At 44.6% G+C, this 24,442-nt stretch overlaps 1 long non-coding RNA gene across 1 annotated transcript in view; it reads left to right on the top strand.

Annotated features, from left to right (window-relative positions):
- The window catches only part of LOC129149993 (uncharacterized), a 33,973-nt gene extending 21,882 nt beyond the window's left edge, over positions 1-12,091 (top strand). The window contains exons 2-3 of the long non-coding RNA XR_008556772.1: positions 11,739-11,820; positions 12,027-12,091. This is a non-coding gene — a long non-coding RNA (uncharacterized LOC129149993). The remainder of the gene's footprint in view (positions 1-11,738; positions 11,821-12,026) is intronic.
- The last annotated feature ends 12,351 nt before the right edge of the window (positions 12,092-24,442 follow it).

The following is a 24,442-nucleotide window of genomic DNA, read 5'->3' as shown; positions in this document are numbered from 1 at the left end:
TATGGCAATGATGCCAGTCCCCCGGGAGCCTGGATTCCTGCCCCCTCTCTGTCACTTACTGTTTTCAGTGGTTCTCAACCTTTCTAATGCTGTGACCCTTTAATACAGTTCCTCATGTTGTGGTGACCCCCAACCATAAAATTATTTTCGTTGCTACTTCATAACTGTAATTTTGCTACTGTTATGAATCGTAATGTAAATATCTGTGTTTTCCGATAGTCTTAGGCTCTATAGCAGTGGTTCTCAACCTGTCACGACCCACAGGTTGAGAGCCACTAGCAGGGTTGCCTAAGACCATCGGAAAACACAGATATTTACATTATGATTCATAACAGTAGCAAAATTACAGTTATGAAGTAGCAACGAAAATAATTTTATGGTTGGGGGTCACCACAACATGAGGAACTGTATTAAAGGGTCACAGCATTAGAAAGGTTGAGAACCACTGGGTTAGGGAGTGATCAGGCTGGCAGGCAGAAGCAGTTAGGGGCAATCAGGCAGAGGCAGGCGAGCGGTTGGGAGCCAGCAGTCCTGGATTGTGAGAGGGATCGGGCCTAAATAGGCAGTCGGACATCCCCCAAGTTCCCAGATTTGAGAGGGTGCAGGCTGGGCTGAGGGACAACCCCTCCTCCCTGCACGAATTTCGTGCACCAGGCCTCTAGTATAAAATAGTGCAAACTGTAATCAAAACAGAAAACTGATCTTTAAATTTATTTTTAAATTACAGTTGACATACAATGTAACATTAGTTTCAGTTGTACAACATAGCGATTAGATATTTATATGCCTTACGAAGTGATCGCACATAAGTCTAGTACCTACCTGACACCATACATAGTTACCACAATATCACTGACTATATTCCCTATGCTGTACGTTACAATCCCATGACTTATTTTATAACCCGTAGTTTGTACTTGTTTTCTTCCTTTTCACTGCACTGTCTTTCCAAGATAAACCATTCTGGCCCTAAAACTGCCCAGGGATTAATACAATGCTTTGCGTCTTTCTCTTCCTGATGACTCACATACGCACTACGTGGGCAGGCCTGGGCTTTGGAGTGAGAACGCCCTGCCTCCGCTGTTTTTTAACCGGGTGATCTTGGGTAAGTCACTTGGGCTTTCTGATCCTCATTTTCTCACCTATAAAATGATGATAATGATAGTGTCTCCCTTGCAGAATAGAAGCAAGGACTCAATGGGATAATATGTAAAAAAAGCAACCTACAGGATGGATATTGCTATGTATCAGTGAGTTATTTTTCTGAATAGATGATTCCCCTCAAAGTTAACATCCCTGATAAACATGTCCTCCTGGATGATTCTTTTTAAAAAAATATATTTTTTTATTGATTTCAGAGAGGAAGGATGAGGGAGAGAGAGATAGAAACATCAATGATGAGAGAGAATCATTGATCAGCTGCCTCCTGAACAGCCCCTACTGGGAATCAAACCCACAACCCAGGCATATGCCCTGACTGGGAATTGAACCTATGTCCTCCTGGTTTATAGGTCGATGCTCAAGCCCTGAGACATGCTGGCTGAGCCTCCTGGATGATGCTAACACAAATCTTAAAAAACGGGTAGGAATTAGTCAGTCAAGGAGGAGGGAGAGCATTTGTAAGCAAAGAGAGCATTTGTGCTTTCAGTGAGCATGAGACATGCAGATTGCAGGACAGGCTGGGGCGTGCAGACTGTGGCGGTGCAGGGTGGGCAGAGATGAGCCCAGGTGATTGGGCTCAAGAATGCTAAACATAAGGTTTGAGGCAGGCAGTGGCAGGAGCTCAATCCTTTAGGGCATTATATACCTTTTAGGAAGCTTGTATTTTATACCCTAGAACAATGTTTTATCTACTGTGTTCAGTGAAATTTTAACAAATATATATACTTAATCCTAACCTGAGGATATTTTTCCATTGATTTTTTTTAAAGAGAAAGTAAAAGGGAGGGAGGAAGAAGGGAGGGAGAGAGAAAGGGAGAGAGAGAAAGAAAAAAAAATTGATGTGAGAGAGGCACAGCAATTGGTTGCCTCCTGCACATGTCCCGACTGGTGCTGGGGATAGAATCTACAACCCAGGTATGTGCCCTTGACAGGGAATTGAACCAGAGACTCTTCAGTGCATGGACCAACACTCTAGCCACTGACCCACACAGACCAGAGCAACAAACATAATTTTTAAAGTTTCTATAGCCCAACAAGTTCAAGATTAAATACATAGTTACCCCTATTCCTTTACAGCAGGACTTCTCAGAGCCGTTCACGTGCTAATAGGCAGCATGAATCTCCAATAAGGCAATCTACTCTGCAGTATGTCTTCACCTTTGACCACAGGTCTTCTTTCTGACCCCACTCTCTCGTACCCCCACTGCGGCAGGATTTCCATTTCCCAGCTCCACATACCGGGAAATGCTGCCACCCACCTCAAGGAGCTTGTCAGGTTCAGTACATGTCTACGCTTGTCAGCGTTACTGTGGCTTTGCCAGCGTCTTCTGATCTCCGTTTGCTCACCCAGACACCCCTCCAGACCTCTTCACGTGAGCACCTGCTTCTCCAGCAGTGGGTGAACTCACCTCCTCCTCCTCCACAGAAAGGATGAAGGCCAAGGCAGAGGCTGGCCTTCCACTCCCCGCTTTTAACAGGTCTACACCTACAGATGTCCTAGCTCTCCCCCTCTGCCACCCTGAGATGTCATTCCTCCTTCTGAAGGTGGATGGCAGCGTTTTAGTCTAAGAAGAGAAAGAATTGTCAGAGAACAGAGGCTGCTGTTCGGGGTCAGAGAGCTGGTCAGAGGGAGGGATCTGGCTAGAAGCCTCCTGATGCCCATGTGAGGGCCCTTTCCCCCAGCCATGCTGCCTCTAAATGCCTCCCAGAGGGTAGTCCTAGTCCCAGAGACCCACAAATGACAGACACGTGCCATTAATACATTGCTTCTACTGGCATAAAATGACCTAGTTGGTAGTATCCTGTCAAGTTTCTTTCACTAGAACTATTTGTTCCCTTCCTTTTCTTTTTAATTTTTTTTTTGTTTTAAATGTATTTTTTAGATGTAAGGCAAAGCATAGGGAATGTTTCTTCTCAAACAACGAACTACTTCTTCCTCCTGTCTGTCTCATATAGTCACTGCCAGCACCGTGGTGTCTGCCTCTCAGACAGGCCTCTGGTGACCCAGAAGGAAGGAGAGTGCAGGGTGGAAGAAAACTGATTTGTGCCCGGTGAACACGTCTCTCCTTACAGCTGCTGCTCTTCTCGGTTTTCTGCTTGGCTGGATTTTTTTTTAGAGTATCATTGTTTTTTTCCTCCTATTGCTAAATGCAAACAAACAAAAAGCACAGTCCCGTGTGTAACACCTGCTAGCATACATGTCCTTTAGAAGCAAATATTTGTAATAACAAGGAGTTAGAAAGAGTAAACAAATCTTAACATCATTTTTTACATCATTTACCATAGTTTAAAAGTAGAAAGGACTTGAAAAAAATTCTCAAACTGGGCCCAGTAAACCTGCAGTGCTTTGTTAGCTGCGCCCCCATCCTTGACTTGTGTGGAATTCACTTGAGATGGTGAGTGCTTGTCCAGCCTGCTTATGGCCAATTCTCTCCTCCTACCACCCCACTCTCACCTCCAGGAGCCGATGAACCTGGACAGTCTGTATAGAAGCAGCCTAAGAAAAGCACTGGCGCCGAAACCGGTTTGGCTCAGTGGATAGAGCGTCGGCCTGCGGACTCAAGGGTCCCGGATTCGATTCTGGTCAAGGGCATGTACCTTGGTTGCGGGCACATCCCCAGTAGGGGGTGTGCAAGAGGCAGCTGATCAATGTTTCTCTCTCATCGATGTTTCTAACTCTCTATCCTTCTCTCCTCCTCTCTGTAAAAAATCAATAAAATATATTTTTTAAAAAAGAAAAAAAAAAGAAAAGCACTGGCACCAAGATATTAGGGGTATGGTGGGTTTGCTCCGCCCAGAGTAATTAGTGCTTTAAAAGAGAATCCATCCTCACCCTCAATACAATGATTAACCCAGAGAAGTTCATCTATAAGGGTAGAACTTTGGGGTCTATGGCACTCTGATGAGCATATCTGTTAAGCCAAGTAGGCCTCCCTGGCCTCGTTCAAGTTGCGTCCTATGAAAGAACCTTTTCCCCTCCCACTTATAAGGCCATCCTGACTGCCAGGGGAAGATGTGATGCTCAGCTGGAAGAGGTCCTAATGCATATGTGTGTCAAATGCGACAGTCATTTTTCTGCACAGACCTAATGGAAAGCATTCTGCCCTCTGCCCCTCACTCTTCTATTTGATGTGGCCTTTCATGATAAATAAGGGCTTTTTTCTGCTATTGCAAGATTTCCTTCTGAGAGGCATAGAGTGTGCGTGAGAAGCACCTCCGCTCATATCCAGTTGAGACTGTTGATGCTGCCTAGCCTGCCAGGCAAAGGTGAACCCGATCGGCATGCCGTGTCTGTCTGCATCTGGCCGCTTGGCATCACGTTGTGCCTACCAAGCCTTGGCGCTCCATACTGGCTCCATGCTTCTCCCAGCTAACAGGATGCGCTGTGTCTCACAGGCAGCTTCTGGTGGGAACACAGCTGAGCTGCAGGGAATGGCTCTGAAGCCTAGCAGAGCCCACCACTCACTAAGGCTGCTGCCTGATCAAGTTACCCTCAGAGCCTCTGTTTACTCAGCTAAAGCTGGGGGTGCCAGTGGCTACTCCGGGGGCTGGTGAAATGTGGTCTAGGAAGTGTTGGCACATGGCAGGTTTGTAGCCACCGTCAACCCTCTACCTGGAGAAGTAGCTTTTGCCAGAAACCCTAGAAAGGTTTGTTGGGCTGAAGGACTGACTTGTATATACTAACGAACTGTCTTTCTCATACTCAAAGTCACCTCCCCCTCAGAAGCCTTAAGCCATTCCCCCTTATCTTGGATTTCGGGCCCTCCGTGATCTGAATGAGCCCCTCCAGCCTTATTTTCATAAGCACCCTCCCATGCTCTGCAGGTGCGGCATCACTCTGAGCCCACACCACGCCCTAAACTTGCTCTATAACTCCCCATTTCTGTGCCTTTTCTCTAGTTCCCTCAGCCTTGAATGTGCTATTCTCCAATCTTCACCTGTTGAAATGCTGACCCATGAGGCCCATCTCACATGGCATTTCTTCCCTGGTCCTTCCCCGAGAGACCCGTCGGAACTCATCTCTCTTTCCTTGCACCCTCTATTCAATATTTACCACATTCTGTCTTGTATTAAAGCTGTAGGTTTTCTGTCTTCCCCTTTAAATTACAAGCTTATTAAAGGCGAGAACCTGTCCATTCATACACCATTTCTTCACTTAACAAATATTTATTGAGCTCCTACTGTTTGCTTAGCTCTGAGCTAGGGACTAGGTTTAGAGTGGACAACAAATCACATAGTACCTGCCTTTGTGTGAGGGGAAACAGACTTCAAGCTGCTACGCAAGCAAATAACTCTGTAATTCATTGTGATGTGTGCCATGAAAAATTCTTTCTATTGCATGGACTCACCCATGAGTAAGTAAATGTTTGCTAAATTGCCTACTCTCCTCTTAGCTTGATCTTCAAAAGTAAAATATTTATGATGCTTCTTAGCTGGCGGTCACACCCATATTACCCTCCTTATCAAACTGTCCCCTGGCTACAACCTAACTACTCTCTTCCAAGCATGCTTTCTCATTTTCACAATATGAGAATTTTCCAAAGTTTTAAGTTCTACTTCATTTTTTATTAATAATTCCATCAAGCCATTTCTCTCTTCTCACATTTTACTATATAAAGTCAGAAGGAACTAAGCTACTCCTTCAACACTGCTTAGGAATGTCCTCAGCTAAATATTCAGTTTCATCACTGGCCACATTCTACCTTCCTTAGAATTCTAGAACATGGACACAGTTCAGCCAAGTTCTCTGCCACTTTATAACAAGGACTAGAGGCCCATTGCACGAATAGATTCGTGCAATAGGCCTTCCTTCCCTTGGCTTCCAGCACCGGTTTTCCTCCGGCACCTGGGACCCAGGCCTTCGCTCCAGCCGGAGTCTGCGGCCTTTGCTGTAGGCTCTGACCAGAGTCTGCCGCCTTCATCTTCGCTGCAGACTCCAGCTGGAATCTGCCATCTTCGCTGCAGACTCCGGAGTCTGCAGTCTTCGTCTTCGCTCCAGCCGGAGTGCCACTCCTATAGATCCCTTTGCCCCTCGCCTTCCCTCTCTCAGCAGGCGTCCTACCCCACCCAGCCACTCCTTGCCTGGAGTAGCTGGGCAGCCGCCATGTTTGGCCTTCTAATTTGCATATTCCCTCCTGATTGGCTGGTGGGTGTAGCGGAGTGATGGTTAATTTGCATGCTTCTCTCTCTCTTTTTTTTAAATTACTTTATTGATTAAGGTATCACATATTTGTCCTCAACCCCCCCCCCCCATTTCCATCCCAAACCCCTCCACATGCATGCCCCCACCCCCCTGTTGTCCATGATCACTGGTTAGGCTCATATGCAAGCACACAAGTCCTTTGGTTGATCTATCTCCCTTATCCCCACCCTCCGCTACCTTCCCTCTGAGGTCTGACAGTCTGATCGATGCTGTTCTTGTTCTTCAGTCTATGTTGATCATCTTTTCCCCTAGATGAGTGAGCTCATGTGATACTAGGAATACATTTATAGGAACCGAAAATGAGACAAGCAATAATGGTTATGCTGAGAGGCAAATGAATCAGTCTATAGTGAGTTTCTTTCTGGGCCAACAGTTCTTTTGAGTCCCAATTTCTATGTCCAACAGTTCTTTATGTGTACATAACAGCAATGATATTTCAGTTCTGGATGATGGACAAATGCTTTTTCCCATTGTCCAATACACATTCCTTATTTCTATCTGAGACCACATCAGAATGGCCTTTACTGTCCATATTTCTACCAACATTCTGTATATGATTATTTGTGTATTCTCTAAGAAGATGGAAGCATTCTCTCCTTTCCTTTCTGAGCTCTCACCAGAATTGCCTTTAAAAGTCCTTTATGATAATCTCCACTTCTCCCAGCATGCACTTTAAAGTTTCCCAGCCTCTACTCATGACCCAGTTTCAAAGCTGCTTCCACACTTTAGGTATTTGTTAGAGCAACACTCCAATTCTTGGTGGCACTTTCTGTCTTAGCTTGGGCGGCTATCACAAAAGACCATAAACTGAGTGCCTTATCAACAACGGAAACTTGTTTCTCACAGTCCTGGAGGCTGGGAAATGCAAGATCAAGGTGCTGGCCAATTTGGTTTATAATGAGAGCCCTCTTCCTGGTTGCACAGTGCTGACTTCTTGGTGCCCTCACATGGCAGAGAGTTAACTCTTCTCTGGCCTCTTCATATAAGGAAACTAATCCTACCAAAGGGGCTTCATCCCCATGACCAGATTACCTTCCAAAGGTCCCACCTCCAAATACTATCACACTGGGACTAGGCTTCAACATATGAATCTTGGGGGGACCAAACATTCCATCCAAAATGGCAGTATTCTTGGACTATGCCCAATCTGAGCCTTGCTACTCATGCCACATCAAATAAGGTTTCAAGGTTTTCCAGGACACTCTAGCTACTGGTTAGGAACACACCTTCACAATGGTAGCTCAGTTTCCTCCATTACTATAGGGAGATTTGTGTAATCGTGAGCTTGATGATGGAGATGATGAGAGCTACTGAATGCCTGACACTGTCATGGACATCTTTTTTTTTTTTTTTTTAATTACTTTATTGATTAAGGTATCACATATTTGTCCTCAACCCCCTCCCCCCGTTCCCTTCCCAATCCCCCACACACACAAGCCCCCCTCCCCCTGTTGTCCGTGATCATTGGTTAGGCTCATATGCAAGCACACAAGTCCTTTGGTTGATCTATCTCCCTTGTCCCCACCCTCCCCTACTTTCCCTCTGAGGTCTGACAGTCTGATGGATGCTGTTCTTGTTCTTCAGTCTATGTTGTTCATCTTTTCCCCTAGATGAGTGAGCTCATGTGATACTAGGAATACACTTATAGGAACTGAAAATGAGACAAGCAATAATGGTTATGCTGAGAGGCAAATGAATCAGTCTGTAGTGAGTTTCTTTCTGGGCCAACAGTTCTTTTGAGTCCCGGTTTCTATGTCCAACAGTTGTTAATGTGTTCATAACAGCAATGATACTTCAGTTCTGGATGGTGGACAAACGGCGGTATTGCAGGTCCGACCCTCTCCGGTTTGGTCCTGGGCAATCTGCAGTGACGCACATCTGCTGACTGCTAGTATGGCAAGGCATTGTCAGCGTCTTCCATCTCTGGACTGTCATGGACATCTTTTGTGTATTACTTCTAATCCTCAGAACGAGGTAAACATTAGACTCTCTGTCTCAAAGACATGGACACTGAAGTCTGCAAAACTTAAACTACTTTCCCAAAGCAACACAGCAATTAAGTGGGTACAGACCCAGATCTTTCAGGCTCCCAAGTCATGCTCTTGACATGATGCCACACTGCTTCCCAATGCGTATATTTAGGGGCAACTTTATCTTCTATTTTATAGATAAAAACTTGAGATTTGGAGAGGTGAAAAAAAAAAATTGTCTCCAAGTACCAGGGGTACATGGTACCTTTAATTCTTCTACCTCTGTGTTCTCCAAACTCATTCCCCTATGGCCATTTTTTTTTTTTTTTTTTTTTTTTGCCTCTTCCCAAAAAGCAAGCCCAGCTCATGTTTTCCGGAGATGACACTGTGTCAGAGAGTCCCCCTGTGATGATGATTATTTATGGGAGAACCAGATGGGAACACTTGAAACGCATACTAATTAGAAAGTCCTTCATTTCTATTTTCTTTGCTGCCTGCCACCCTGACCTCTTACACACATGGTGTGTTTTGAGCCATTCTTTGTACTTTTGGTTGGGATGTGCCTACCCTGGCATCTGATCACACAGGCTGACTGCTTTTGAAGTAAATGGATAAGTTCTTGAACCAGAGCATGAGGGATTTAAATGCTGTCTTGTGTCATGCCCTGATGGACATTCATGGTTTCTAAAGCCCTTTCCACGAAGGAAGTGCTGGGCAGTTGGAGGTGTGTGTGTGTGTGTGTGTGTGTGTGTGTGTGTGTGTGTGTAGGGGGAAGGTGGGAGTCCTCACAGCCAGGCAGGGAGCAGGTTCCACTTCACAGAGGGGATTGGGCGGGGGGAGGGGCAGAAAAAGGCTTGAGATGTGAGGAGTGAGGTTTGAGGTGTTTGTGGTTGAGGCCCAAGCCAGAGCTGGAGACTGTACCTCCTTCACTTAATCTCTAATTGCTCCAGATTGTTCCTCAGCGAAGCCATCCTCATAGTGTTGTGAGGTTACTGGAAGCAGCCTTCAAAAAGCTTGATTAGCAGAATAGGAATTATTTCTAAGTGCACATTTTATAAGTAATCAGAGAAAATGGCCTGTTTCTATGAAACTTGGTAATGGCTGTAATTTTATCTACTGCCCCCATGTACCACACCCTTTTCATTTGCTTTCCAATTTAGTCCTCAGGAGGCCATAAGGGTAAAGAAACCGAGGCCCAGAGATAAAGCAACTTGCCCAAGATGACTAACAAGATGACTAAGAGGCAACGCCAGCACTGGAGCCCTTTCAGTTGTAACCAAACAGGGGCTCTGATGTGCTGCTCTCCATCCTCTTAGCACCACCTGGTCCTCTCTCCCAGCTCACCCCCACTGAATCCTTCCAGTGCTCACCCATCCCATGCAAACCATTTAACTAATGGCTGCTGCACTGGTCTTCTAAGACCCCACGTCTGCCATGCTTATGACCTGTTTCCGGTGTCTCCAACATGAAGATCAACTCCACAGCCGGTGGTTGGGATTTTCTCCCGCTGCCCCTCTGTGTGATTCCCTCAGGTCGGATGTGCTCCCGGGCCCACCAGGCAAAGCCTCACTCAGACTCTGGTTGGAGCCCTTTCTCTTCTGTCTTCCCCACCCACACCAATGCTGCTGCCTTCTGGATCTTGTCTGCATTCCACCATGTCTCTGACATCTTTGCCAGACGCTGACTCTCGGTAATACTTCTCTTTCTAGCACTTTCTAGTAACATTTATTCAGATGCCAATCACATATTGTTCTTTATGGTGAAAGGAAGAAAAAGAAAAGAAAGACGTTTTCAAAAGGCTTTACCAGTAGACAGCCTCAAAAGCCATTCAAAATATTTCGGTGTTGCAACTCTTCTCCCATACATAGGCCATGTGGCTCAACTATAAACTCAGATCAGAACTACATATGGGTAATTTTTTAACATATATATCTTCCTATCAGGATGTGAGGCACCACAGGTCACAACCAACTTGGGCACAATGACTCCAGAAGTCTCCCAATTTAATTGCCAGGGACAGACGGAAACACAATAAAAATATGACTAATGCAACAGTGAGTGTAGAAAGCTATGTGTATGATCCACTGACCTGCACAATGAGGCACTGTTTAAATAGAAGGGAAAGATGTGTTTATCAGGTCTTAATTAGAACAATTATTAAACACATACTGATTGAGTACCCAGTTTTCACCCTGCAGTAGGATTACCCTCCAGTAATGGCCCTGAACGAAGGCTTCAGAGGTAAATCACCGTGAGTCTCAGTCCCTCATGGGGAGTTTAATCTCTTGCTCTATTTCCTAATTCCTGTAAGGGCAGAATGATCCAGAAGTCAAGAACCGGTCACCGGGGTCAGCTTTAAACATAAGTTCTGTCCCAGCAAAGGCATGATGTGATCCCTTATGCAACAAGAAGGGGGAAATGTAGACTCTAATGAGACCAGATAATATTGGGATTTTTACTTGTGAGATGCTTATTCTTGACATTGCTCTGACTTTCCTGAGTCATAGCTTTCAGTTCAGTCCCCATGTCCATGCCCTGGACATTCCCCCTCTTACCCTCTTCCTGCCTCCCTAGCCATTTCAGTTTTCATTTCTGCCATGCTCTCCCCAATCCCATGCCCCACCCCTGCCTCTGCCTTGTCTCTCGTTCTTTCTTGAGTCTAGAAGGCATTAGACACATCCAGTAGCAGGAGAGGCTATAGTTACTACCTTCTTTTCTTTCTATCAGGCTGTGAGTCACCACAGGTCACAACCAAATTGGGAACAATGACTCCAGAAAGCTCCCAATTTAATTGCCAAGGGACAGACTGCTGTGGACTTCACCTGAGAGAATGAATGAGTTTTGAGGAGCAGACTGTGACTGCTTTGACTTAAAACTCTGAATGGAATAGCCATTGGAACTGCCTGGGGCACGGGCCTCTAACACTTGTTCTGTGGAATTGCCACTCTTGGGAGAATTACTTTCTGCAACTCTGACAACAGATCTTGATAAGGGGTCATAGCGGCTCGTGCCTGGTCCAGACAGCTCTGGACACATCTGAAAAGATGTCACCTGTCTGGAAATGTGGGCAAAGCTGCCATAACCTTGGGTGAAAATCTGTGTAAAGATGTTTAAAAAGGAAAAAACACAGGGCTCCAATCACCCATCCTGAGAATTTCCTGAAAGGCACCCTGGCCAGCCGGGGTCAGCCAGGGCTGAGGCCCTCTATGACTTTAGGGGTGCTGCCAATGTGAGGTAATGGCCAGGTGTCGGGGAGAGAGAGACAGCCCTGGCTCCTGTGTGCAGAGCGGCCAGCTTTCTGCTCAGTTTATCTCACAGGATAATTTCCTGGTTCCCTTCCAGTCAAGTTCAAATTGATTTTTTTTAAAAAAGCTTTCTCACCCCTCATCCTCTTCTGTCCCCAGGAACAAGGTCAGCAGGACCCAAAAGCTTTTTTTCCATTGTGAGAGAACGGGAGCCTCTAGGACCACCCAATGTGAATACTCGGTGAGTTTCCAGGTGACTTGCTATTGTTCTCACAAGTTAAGAAGGCTAAAGTATTTTTAAACACAATAAGAAGGCTCAAGTATTGTTAAACACAAACAGAAAACCCTCCTGGATAAACCCCTGATCCGTTACCTGGATTTCTTTTTTTTTTTCTTATTTTATTTTCCCTCTTTTTTCTCCTTTTCATTTTTGTCTCTTTTCTAAAGTTTATTTTCCACGTGTGTGTGATGCCAAGCATTTTGATGTAGGTCTGCGGGACCAGCCCTCAGGAACTCCTAAATAACCACAGGATTTCAAGTGGAAGTTCATTAAAACATGAAATCTGTTTACAACTGTGCTATCAGTGCGGGCAAGGTAGATTAAAAGTACACTTTGAAGTGTACCGGAGGTTCAGCTATAAATCACAAGTGCCTCACAGGCCAGATACCCAGCAGGTGTGGCTAATGTACAGTTTAGGATTAAACAAAGAAACAAATAGCATTCGTGTTTTCATTTCAAATATGGGGAGGGGAACAGTGAAGAAAAAGGAACCCCGTATGACACAAGGTGCGAGCGGCCCAGTCTTGGCCATCCCTGCCCACCTCTCCGTCCCAGGTCCTTCTCCACCCATCTGCTTGTTTTTGTGATTCTAGGAAGTGGGGGCAGAGTCCAGGCCCATGGCATCCCAGGATCATCCCTGACCCTTGCTTCTTGAAGATCCCCCCTCGGTGCCGAAGACGTGTCATTTGCATCCTCAGGCTGTTGCTGTTGGGGGAACCATGGGGCCACCGAGTCACGTCTGCCCACAGCTGCTGGCGTTGGCATCCCTGGGCACTGAGGTCTGAAACGCGACCCTGGCAAGGACAAGCCCTACCCCCTTGGAGGAAATGGCTGAGCAGCCCAAGCAGCCGCAGATGAAAACTTCCTTCCTCTCCATCCAGCTGCAGGCCCCCCCTGGCAGAGCTCTCCCCGCCCTGTCTCCAGCAGCGACAGCCTGGACCGCAGCCCCAGGGGGCCCAGAGGAGGGACACATTCTCCCAAGTCCCAGGACTGGCTTCTTGGCAGGCCAGGACCTCAGGCGCACACGGGGCTCGGCTGCTCCTCCCTCTCGGCTGCTGCAGAAGGAGGGCCGTGGGACAGAGCAACCAGCTGCTTTCAGTTGCTCTGCTCGGAAGCAGGAGAAGGAGGGAGAGGAAAAACCCCAGGATCTGGATGTGAGGAGGGGTGGCCTTTGCGGATCCCCACATTGCAGGCGTTCCCTGGCCCCTGCCTCCAGGAAACTTGGCCGGCTCCAGCCCCTGCCATGCAGGCTGCCTAGCCCAGATGTCATCATGAGCGATGGAAGCAGCAATCCTTCCATGGGCTGGAAGCCTTGGCCTGTCATTACTGCCCCCCAGGACCTGTGGGGCGCAGAGCCTCAGTCTTGGAATGCTTTGGGATACTCAATTCCACAGGCCACCCTGGCCCACGCTGCTGGCAGGGGTGAGAGGGCCGAGCTGAGGCGAGGGACGGCCACCGGCCAGGTACCCCCGAAGAGCTGCAAAGAGGACACAGGTACCACGGTGCGGGCAAGGAGGGCAATGCTCTACAGATACCGTCCGCCCGTCCAGACCAGCAAGAGCTACCCGGCCCCACCTACCGCTCTGCCTCTCAAGGTAAGAAAGCGTGTGTGGCTGAATTCCCCAGGCCCCAGTTGTTCCCAGGGGAAGAGAGAATGAACAGGGAGGACAGAAGTGCCCACAGGGCTCCCAGTTCCGCACCTTGAGTCTCCCTCCACCCCCAATGGGCTACATCCATACTGCCGGCCACAGTGCTCCTGGGCCCGGCTCCTCCTCTGTGCTCTGACACCCTCCCAGACACTAGCAACATTTTGTTTGCAAACAGAATGAATAACCATTTCCCAAGGTTTCTGCCAAAATTAGAAGAAAATTCAGGCAGAGCAGTGCATACTCTGTAAGGGAAGACCAGACGGTAAGACAGAGGTGCCCAGGCATTTACTGAGCCCTCGTACATGCCAGCCATTGTGCTAGGTGTTTTCTTACATGCCATTTATCCTCGTAACTACCCTGAAAAACAGAGGCTCACATCCCCAATTTCAAATAAGGAAACTGAGAATGGCTCCGCAAAAACCCTCCCCTCCTTCCAAAAAGGCAAGGCCAGAAAGGTCACTGGAGAATTAGGAGAGGTTTTGTGGAGGTTTCCAGAACTCAGCCACATCCTCGCCCTTCTAAGGCGCACTTCCACCTCCCACCCTCCGCCCCACCACCACCCCATCCCCCATCCATGGATGGTAGCCCTGGACTTGAGCCTCCTACCTTCCATTTTCCTCTGGAAGGGAAAGGGTAATGCTGTGGGTCTCCAGGATCTCTTCAGCGCTATGGGCTCTGCCTGTGATCACGGCCATGCCTACTCTTTGTTATCAGCATCTGATTCTCTGACTCAACCTCCTCATCATCGCTGATGCCTGAGTCCAGCCTGCTTCTCCGCCCAGCTCAGGTGTGCCGCTCCCAAAACAGGTGGACACACACACACACAAATGACGCTTTTATTTTCTCTTTCCGAGTAGCACAAACATCTTTCTATCCTTTGCACATCTCTAGGAGATGGGGGTGAGGGTGAGGAAGAGTGTGTGTGGGTTGGGGTTGGTGGGGTGAGACAGAGGTGGGGGGACTCTTGCTGGAGTATGTGGAAGTCGGTGTGAAGGGGATTCTCTGGGAAGTCACAGGAGAAATGGAGGGAATTCACATCACAGAAGAGGCCTTCCTGGGGCTTGGAAATGATGCAGTTTCACCTGGATTCCGTGGCTCTCTCCTACTTGCTTCTACATACCCCCTTCTTCCTCTTTCTCCTTTAAACAGGCAGCCAGTATAGCCACGAATAAGAATCAGAGAGAAAGAATGAGCCCAAGTTTTCTTCAGAAAGGAATTCTTAGAAGAGAGATGCTAGCACACTCCCTTAAGAAATAGTTTACATTCCACCCCAGATCTTGTATCTCTCATTTCCTACAGAGATGGAGGAGGAATGGCATACCCATGCGTCAGAGACCAGTCCCTGTCTGTGAGGTCACATGGTAGTTGTTTGTGTTCTTTAAAGCTGCTCTGATGGCTTGAAAACAGCATCTTCCCCTACTTTCCCTTCCTGCCATCCAACTAGAAGCCAGAGCCTCAGAGCTGTTGCCATTTCCATAGGGAGAGATGTTTTGGGAGTTGGTTCGAGTGGGTAGATTTCTGTCTTGTCTGCAGAAATCTAACAGGCCCCCAGACATCTAAAGTAAGGATTGTGCCCTAGCTGGTTTATCTCAATGGATAGAGCATCGGCCCTCAGACTGAAAAGTCTCAGGTCAAGGGCACATACCTCGGTTGCAGGCTCAATCCCTAGACCTGGTTGGGGTGTGTGCAGGAGGCAACCAATCAATGTGTCTCTCTCACATCAAAGTTTCTCTCTCTGTGTCTCTCCCCTTCCCTCCCACTCTCTCTAAAGATCAATGGAAAAATATCCTCAGGTAAGGACTAACAATAGATAAATAAACAAACAATTGCAAGATTCCTTGCTGAAAACTTAGAAACCCCAGGTTCAAGTCTAACCTTGAGCAATCCACCAGAGCTCTCAGTTTTTCCATCTGGAAAACCTGCCTCACAGTTGCTATGGAGATCAAGTGTTGAGCAATTGAAAGGAACCTTCAGCAGCCCTATCTTAAGGGAGAGAAGAGGAGAAGAAAAGTCAGTGGGACACAATGGGAAGCCATCAGCAGGACCAGGGAAGCCATGGAGTTAAAGGTGTAAATGTGGGCTGGGTCTGGTGAGGAAGCCGGGCTACCAAAACTTACTCTTAACCTTGCTGGTCAGATGTTGTGATTACTCTTCCTGGAAAGGAGGGAGCTGGGAAACTAGTACCTTCAGAACCACACGTTCTTTAAATGCCTGTGGCTACTATTAACCAGGTGACCTCTGCCTGGTCCTGGGTACCTGGGAAAGTAGCAAAATCAACAGAGATAGCTTTTCCATCTGCCCAGTTCTGAACAGATGACGGTGTCCTCTGGATTTGATAGATTAGTGCATGAGAATTACCCAGTCCTCTCATGTTTTGGAATGTAGCTTTATGAGTCACAGGAAAGTGGCAGAAGGTTCATGAAAAAATGTCTTTTTGTCGCTATGAATGTGGAGGCCCTTAGCTACCCATAGTATGACCTTTCACTTGATATACTCAGGAAGAAATGTGATCAATTATATTTATTAAAGTGAAATGTTGGAAGCAAAATCTGTTCCTACATTTGTATCATAGTATTGATATTTCCTAGCAGGAAAATCTGGATCTTAAGTATAAATTCTCTTCTCCACAATGCTCCAAATGGCCAAGTGTGTATTCTCACTTTTGAGACAGATGGGCTCCTAAGTGAAAATTGTCGACTTACATCTTTCCAAATATCATAATGAGAGACTGCAGTGGATTAATTCACTTGGTTTTTAATTTATACTGTGACCAGGCTTTGGTAAAAACAACTATAGCACTCTATGACCTACACAAGGCATCTAAACCTCAAAACTGTGAGGATGTATGTTGTTATCATCCCCATTTCATGGATGAGGGGACAGATGCTTGAGGATGGTCAGGAACTTGCTGAGACCCGAGACCAACCCATGTCAGCTCAAGACCGAGTTCTCCCACCTCCTCTCACTGTCTTCTGAGAGGGTGAGATTTCTTTGGAAGTCAACCCACCATTTCCTGGGCCTGGTGGTCTCTATGGCACTCCGACTTTCTCTGGTGGAGAGGCTGGGAGAAGGACCCTCAGGAGTTTCAGGTCCAATGACCTGGCCTTGTGTGAATGAGCACTAGAAGCAGTGAAAGCCTGGGCTTGGAGGATGCGGATCTTCAGCTCTGGCGATGCCTCCTGCGGTTGCAACATTTCTGTGGTGAGTCCGTGAACCAGAAAATGTTCCATGGTCCGGGGCCAGTGCCTGCCCTCATGATTTCTTGGACCCCACATTCTGCCGCCTCTCAGCGGGAACACCAGGAACTGACATTGTGTGGCTTGAGTTTGGGACTGAAGACAAGAAGCCCATATGAAGACACAGAAAACATGCAACTGGAAAGGGAGGAAAAAGCTTTCTCTTTAATCATTTTGGGATGTTTACAAGTTTTTCTTTACTAGTCTTCATCTCTTACATATTTTATGTTTTGAAATAATAACAACTTTTGGTATGTAAATGACATTAGAGAATGCAGTAAAAATATTTTTTATATTCCCTCCCAAATGCCATTTTTACAAACCCCACAAAATTTTCACATGTAGCTTTAAATTGCCAAGAAATTTTACTTCTCTGTTTTTGTCTTCCTTTTTCTCTTCCTCTCTCACCTGAAACACAATGAACTTTTTGAGTTCTCATCACCAGCTACTAGGAGTTTTCAGGGTTTAGAAGACAGAGTTAGAGTGAGTAAGGCCGACAGGAGTCCATGAGAGGCCTGGTGTGTGAAGGAGACAGGGATGGGTACATTATTCCTTAAGGCAGCAATTTTCAACCTTTTTTATCTCATGGCACACATAAACTACTTAAATTCTGCTGCAGGGTAAAAAGTGTATTTTTTGCCAATCTGACAAAAAATAGATATAATTTTGATTCATCCACTCTGGACAACTGTTGTTGTATTGGCTGTTGTCATTTTTTTATTTGATAATCTAAGGGACAAGAGGTCAGTGTCCCTGAATAAATACTCAGGTATTGCATGTTTTAAAAATTCTTTCGACACACCAGTGTGCCTCTTGCGGCTCACCGGTGGAAAATCCCTGCCTTAAGGTAATGAATAGAAATGCAATGTAGGTCTGTTTGCTTAAAAACAGGCCCTAACAGACTAGAGAAAATACTTTTAACTCTGTGTCTTGGATTCTTTTGCTTTAAAATAAATCCAACACCTGAAATATAAGTCTGTATAAAATATCAGTCTGTTAAAATTTTCATACAAAGTTTTAATTTAGAGTAAAGGTCATGGGCACTGGGATTAAAGAGATAAAAATTAAATCTGCCTTCTGCCAACTAACTAGCAAAGTGGCCGCTGGCAACTCACTGAGCAAAGCCAGGCTATCTTGTTTGTTCTCTGAGGTCTTTCCAGTTCTGACATTCTATGATGAGTATGAGTCTATGAATCCAGAAAGGAAATAAAACTGTTTAATGAGCCCGGCTGGTGTGGCTCAGTGGTTGAGTGTCAACCTAGGAACCAGGAAGTTACAGTTGAATTCCGGGTCAGAGCATATGCCTGAGTTGTGGGCTCAGTCCCCATTAGGGGGTGTGCAGGAGGCAACCGATCAATGATTCTCTCTCATCATTGATGTTTCTATCTCTCCCTCTCCCTTCCTCTCTGAAATCAATAAAAAATACATATTTTTAAAACTGTTTAGTGAAATAAAAATATCAATTTAATTTATCTACCTTAGGTTGTTTCTAAAGATTAATTATTTTGCCAAGTGACTTCACTATGAGGAAGCTACATACAGGATAGGGCAAAAGTAGGTTGTATTATTACTTATTAATTATTTTCCATACAAACAACTGTAAACCTACTTTTGCCCACCCTGTACAATGGGCCGACTTACTCAGACAGATCTTGGACTTCAGTGAGGAGCTAGGATGGTTCCATACCTGAAAAGCCCAGTGCCTGGCACATAGCAGGCACTTAACAGTTAGTTGAATAAATGAACGAATGAACCTTTGAAAAGATTATTAACATTCAGTGATATGAAAGAGTCAGTACCTTCTTTGATCAATAACACAAAATCCCCACCACCGGACTTTAGGGCCAGAATTTCAGTCTGTCTGTCTGCTAATGATTGATACCTCCTCCTTTGACCAAATTCCAGTTGAATTAAATTCCATTCTGGAGTTGAAGTCTGATCCCAGGTATACTTAACCCCCAAGAAGAGGTCATTTATCTTATTTAGAGTAAACACTTAATTATATAACCAAGACTGACTTTGCAAGTCTGTCATAAGTTTAGAAACTGTTCTGCTCATAAAATGCTATTCTAGATAATTCTGTCTTTATATTAATCCTTCTTAGAGAGCAATTTAGAATTTTTAAATTGCAAAGCTTATCTTTATTTTTACACTGCATTGGTTTTGACCCAGATGTTTTGATTTACCACTTGAGTAAATAGAGCCTGAGATAGCAGGATGGGTTTCAGTTCTTTTTCATCCTGTGATTTGCCTTGGTGTTCCCATGACAATATTCTCTCGCTCTTTTTCTCTCCTTACCATTTCCTTGGATAGTCACATGCAGAAGTCTTCTGGATTCCCTGCATAGGTGCTACCCTCATGGAACTACATGTACCTCAGCATTCTTGAAGGGAAGGAGAGAGCAGAGAGCAAGCACATGGGCCACTTTGTGTGTCCGTGCCATATAGAAAAGCAATTGGAGTGGGAGCTTGGACTTAGGACTTCTAGCCCTTCCTTTGATTCAAGTTAGCCAAGTAAGGGCAAGTCCCTTTATTCTGGATCTTAATTCCTCATCTGGGGTGTGAGAAGATTAGACTGTGGATTCCTCCCTCCTAGTTCCATGATTCTAAATTCTTGCCAATCCACGTGTGCCTGTATTTGTGAAAACTCAACTGAAACTATGGCTTTTAATGACAAATTTCTAAAAGTCCATCATAGTTTGAAGTCACTGCTGGTGGGAAACTCCTTTATTCATAAAATTAGATCCTCCTCCAGTATCCAGAGGATAGATAGAGAACTAGACTATATTTGAAAACATTTTATGTCAATATATACTCAATTTTCTAATCTCGGGTGTTAATTTTTTTATTTTTTTTACAAAATATTGGTAGCATTAGTCAAGTATTGGGTTTTGCCTGAGAGATTTGGACAGAAAGACTAAATTGAGTTTTATATAGCTATGCAAAAAGGAATTATGTTTTATTATTCTCCAATATTAAAAGGAAATGAATTGGCTTAGAGGGGTTGTTCTTGTCTTTAGTCTCATGAGTCAGTTATTCAGCAAAGGGAATATTGAAAATCAATTCCACTCAGAAATTAAGACCTCACTCAGCTAGTTTGAATCATTTCCAACAGATTGCCTCAGTTTAACTTTGAAGTTTTGTACCCTTGAACAAAAGTGTTTTCTATCATTTGTAGATTTAGTTAGGAATCTGGATTATATGTAATAGAAACCCTCAAGTCTACTTAACCCCAAATGAAGGGGATTCATTAGAAGGTGAACACATGTGTTGGGTAAGGTCTTGTAGAACCCAAGGACAGAGATGCAAATGGGCCTCAACACTCAGGTTTCTCTTTTAATTTCTACTCTCTATCGCCCTCTGCCCTTCTCAGCAGTCTTCATTCCTTCTCTGTGTGCACATCTGCTTCCTCCAGTCCCTACCCCACAGGGAGGAATATGGCCACTCGCAATTCCCAAATTTATATCTCCTCTCTTTAGAGACAATTCAACTAAGACTGGCATTCCTCAGGCACACTTCCCAATTCCCCTGACAAGAGGCTCCTTGGTCCAGTGGGAGTTGGGTGCCCACCCAATCCATGGTGGAGCCAGGGCTGGGGGCAGCTCACATGGTTCCATCAGATTTGCTGAAAGCCAGAGGTGGTTGTAACCATGTAAATCTTGGAAAGGGACAGTTTCTAGAAATTGATGGGACATGGTGAGGAGGGAAGCAAGTATGGGCAGCCAACCCAATAAATGACCAAAAACATTTTCAGAGAGGTGTCAACTAAAATTTATAAGATAATTGTTTTGTCTAAATGTCCTGTCTGAGTCCTTTCAGATTTTAGGGAAGCCAGTTTTTAATAGTCTTTGGGGAGATTTCTAAAAGGAGCATCCCTAAACTAAGCAATATAGTAGAATCAAATTATTGCCTATATGGTTTATAAATAGATTTGCTTCCAGAATCTGCTATTGGTTATGATATGGTAAATTTTCTCTTTCAAAGATTGTTTTCCTTGCAGATTTTTAAAGACTACAAATGCTACAAGCCTTACACAAATGTGAGTCCTCCGGTGAAAGTGGGGTGCTCTAGTAAGCAGATTGCCATCTTGGACTCTGCATGCGATCTCTTCAACTTTATAGCAATGCGCTGGAACTTTTGACCCAGTATTGGAGGTCAGAGCAAAACAAAAGTAAAGATAAGCCACGTTCCCCGAACTGGTTTATACCGATTCCTTGAACTAAACCATATCAACAAAGAACAAAATATGGGCAAAAGAAAGAATGGTGGCTCCGTGTGGTTAGCACTGCTGGGCTAGTGTGGGACGGGACTGCGTTTGTAGGAAGCCCACTTTCCTTCTTTCTACAGGCTCAGCAGCTGTGGCTCTTTTTTTTGGCTGCCCTTCATGTTGTGCATATTTCCTGTGATTATATTTAGTCAATGTTAACTTTTTGGAATTTAACTTTCAATTTTCAGGATGTGTGATTTTTTTTTTTTAATTAACCTTTCAATTACCAGGTCCAGATTATGCTCCCAGGCATTATTCAAGCATTTGTCATCTCAAAATCCCATTTTATCTGCAAGGAGCTTGAGTGGTCAATCTGCTGGTCTGATAAAGTAACATTTAAAATGTCACCCTACTTATCCCATGCCATAAGCAGCGAGATTTCAGGAGAGTTTGTTTGTATACATTCAATCTTTTCCCATAAAGGATTTCAAGTACACCACAGCTATAGCACAAATAATAACTTAAAATAATGGTGGAGGTTACTACAGTAGTGATAAAGAATCAGTTCTAAGAAATTATAAATCAGGGTTGAGGTGAAGAAAAGATCAGGAAAGGAACCCCAAAGATCATGCCATAAAGGCCTACAGAGCTGGTGTGTTTCAAAGTCAAAGTAAGCCATGTACTTTCTAGCTCCCCAAGCTTAAAGTGACATGATTAGTTAGCTACACAGTTCTGATTGTGAGAAGAGGGTGGGAGGCCAGAAAGGAGGGATGCAGGGAGGGAAGGAGAGAGAGGGAGGGATGAAAGAAGGTAGGAAGGAAGAAAGGAAGGAAGGAAAGGAGTTCCTTTAACATGTTCCACAGGAATTAATTCTCTTTAAAAAATGGAATTTTGCTTGCCCTTTAAAATAAGGATTAAAAATAACATGTGGATAAAAACTTTTCTAAGGAACAGTTAACAGTTGCTATTTCCCTGTTTCCTTAGACATATATGATTTTCTTGATAATTTAAGTAGTCACTATAATAGCAATACTGTTTGCTGGCAACTTTAGATCTGCAACACTATTTGCTTCTATACTTAAAAAGCCCCCAAATACTCATCTCTCTGACTTCCTTTTGCTTTTTAGTAATTTTTAGTTTTCTCCTTGTTGGCCTCTCCTTTCTTGCTGCTATTAGCATGTTTACCTCTAACGTACTTCTTTTAATCTACCATAGGCCAGGAAACTAGACAACAAATTTGTTTAAACTGTAAGACAAACTTATTAATTATGTAAAGTAAAAGTAAAAAGGGGTTAAGTGGCTCATCTAGTATAAGGTCTCATGAGTTTTACTGTGGATTGTTTTAGCTTCTGATTTTGTGTGTTTAGGGATGATGCTTTTGACTATGACTATGGTCACATTCAGATGAAAAATGTTGCTAAACAAATGACTTCTGGGTTCATTCAGTCCAGAGATGTTTCTTAACCACCAGCTGTGTGACAGGCACTGTTCTAGGCACCAGGGAAACAGCAGTGAGTAGGACAGATGAAGTCCCTGCTCATACATTCTGCTAGAAGCTGGAAATGATAAACAAGTAAATAAAACAGGGACATCAAACTTCAGATTGTGGCAAGTGCTTGGAAGAAGAAAAAAAAACAGGAAGGAGTGATGAGATGAGATGAATAGTTTATGTGATGAGAGAAGGCCTCATGGAGAAGGTGAATGACACTTGAATGACAGGCAACAGCCATCCATGATCAGGGAGGGAAAGGTTCCTGGAAGGAGTTAGCAGAAGAGTCCCATGTACCTGTGGGATTATCAGCATAAATTATTGGAAAAGTCAGGGCCATCGGTAGGGACAGATCACAGAGGGCCTCATTCTCAGATAAGGAGTGTGAATTTTATTCTAAGTACAACGGGGAAAGTTTTAAGTACTAGAGAAACACAGAAATTGAGAGAAGAGTGGATGCATTTATGAAGTGACTTCCCTACACTTCCCTTTATTCTGCAGATTAAAGGATTTACTATCCCTTCCTCCCACATCCTAATCTTGTTGAAGAACCCTTGAGGCACACCACTGAAATCCCTCTGAACAATAGGGAGCTCTAATTTTTTCCCCTGAAGTTCTTCAGTTCTGAACTACAGGTATGGTAAACTCATGGAGGATTAAGACAGGTGAAGGAGGGAGAAAACTCCAGTTATTCAAGGATTTAAGATTTCCCCAAATGAACCTTTATTCTAATGATAGATAATAGAGAAGATCCTTTCGATATCTATAACCTCAAAAAGTATAATTTGTTGCAGTGTATAATGTTTAGAAATTAAATAGAAAAACTTTATGTATTTTTTATTAATTTTTTTACAGAGAGGAAGGGAGAGGGATAGAGAGTTAGAAACATCTATGAGAGAGAAACACCGATCAGTTGCCTCTTGCACACCCCCTACTGGGAATGTGCCTGCAACCAAGGTACATGCCCTTGACCGGAATCGAACCTGGGACCCTTCAGTCCGCAAGCCGACACTCTATCCACAGCCAAACTGGTTAGGGCTAAATAGAAAAACTTTATTGTTTATCATTACAAAATGCATTACAACACGTTTTCCCTCTCTGGAGCACGCCCACGCCTTTCTTCCCTCACAGGTGCGCATCACCTTAACTCTAAGGGCCCCCACGAGACTTGCAACCAGGGGAGCAATGGGCCCCAGCAGCTCATCCCGGGCTAACCGCCTGACCCTGACTTCAAGGCCCCTTTCCTCTGACTTTCCAGTGAGCCAAAGCAGCCCCACCTAGGCTCTCTCCTGTTGCTTCTTCTATCCTCACTAAGCCCTCCCTTGTTGCACTGTCCTCAGATTTAATAAATGTACTCTCAACGTCAAAAACAATGGCAACAAAACCAAAATGCATTACATATAATAGGTGCTCCGTAAGCATTTCTTACCTTTGAGATCACCTATGGCAAAACCGCTCTAAATGACTTCCTTTTTCACTAATTCCTTCCGTTCTTTCCTCACACCCCTTAGTTCCTCCATTTCACATTTGGAAGGCATTGAACTGTGAGGCCGTCCAGGCTGGTCACTTGTCAAGCAAGGGGTGGTTTGGCACTGTTGGCAACAACCCAAAGCAGAATAAAATGTCAGGCTATTTGGGGGGTTATAAATAGTGGTGTTTTATGAAAATGTATTTCTCTTGTGGCTTAGACTAATGTTTGGGGAGTTCTTGGGTGGGCCTGTGGCCAAGGAATTAGAGTAAAATTTCTCTTTGGCTGAACTTGTTGGCCTAGTTTTCTAGATCTACTCTTGTGAATAGTTCCTGTGAGTAATGTCCCCCCAACGGTGATAACTATTCTCCTAATGAACCAGCTTACTCCTTGCTTAAACAACCTACAAAATAAATGTTTTCAACTTTAATAAATCATCCCTACTTTTCATGCCATTTAAAAAAGCTAACGGCAAAAATCCTTTCTCATCCTTAGTCTGTTTTAGTAAGTGAACTTTTTCTCATAGTTCTCTGCA

The sequence above is a fragment of the Eptesicus fuscus genome, chromosome 8 (genome assembly GCF_027574615.1).
Source record: "Eptesicus fuscus isolate TK198812 chromosome 8, DD_ASM_mEF_20220401, whole genome shotgun sequence".
NCBI lineage: Eukaryota > Metazoa > Chordata > Mammalia > Chiroptera > Vespertilionidae > Eptesicus > Eptesicus fuscus.
The sequence above is the reverse complement of the archived record's forward strand: the minus strand, read 5'-3'. Positions and strand labels throughout refer to the sequence as shown.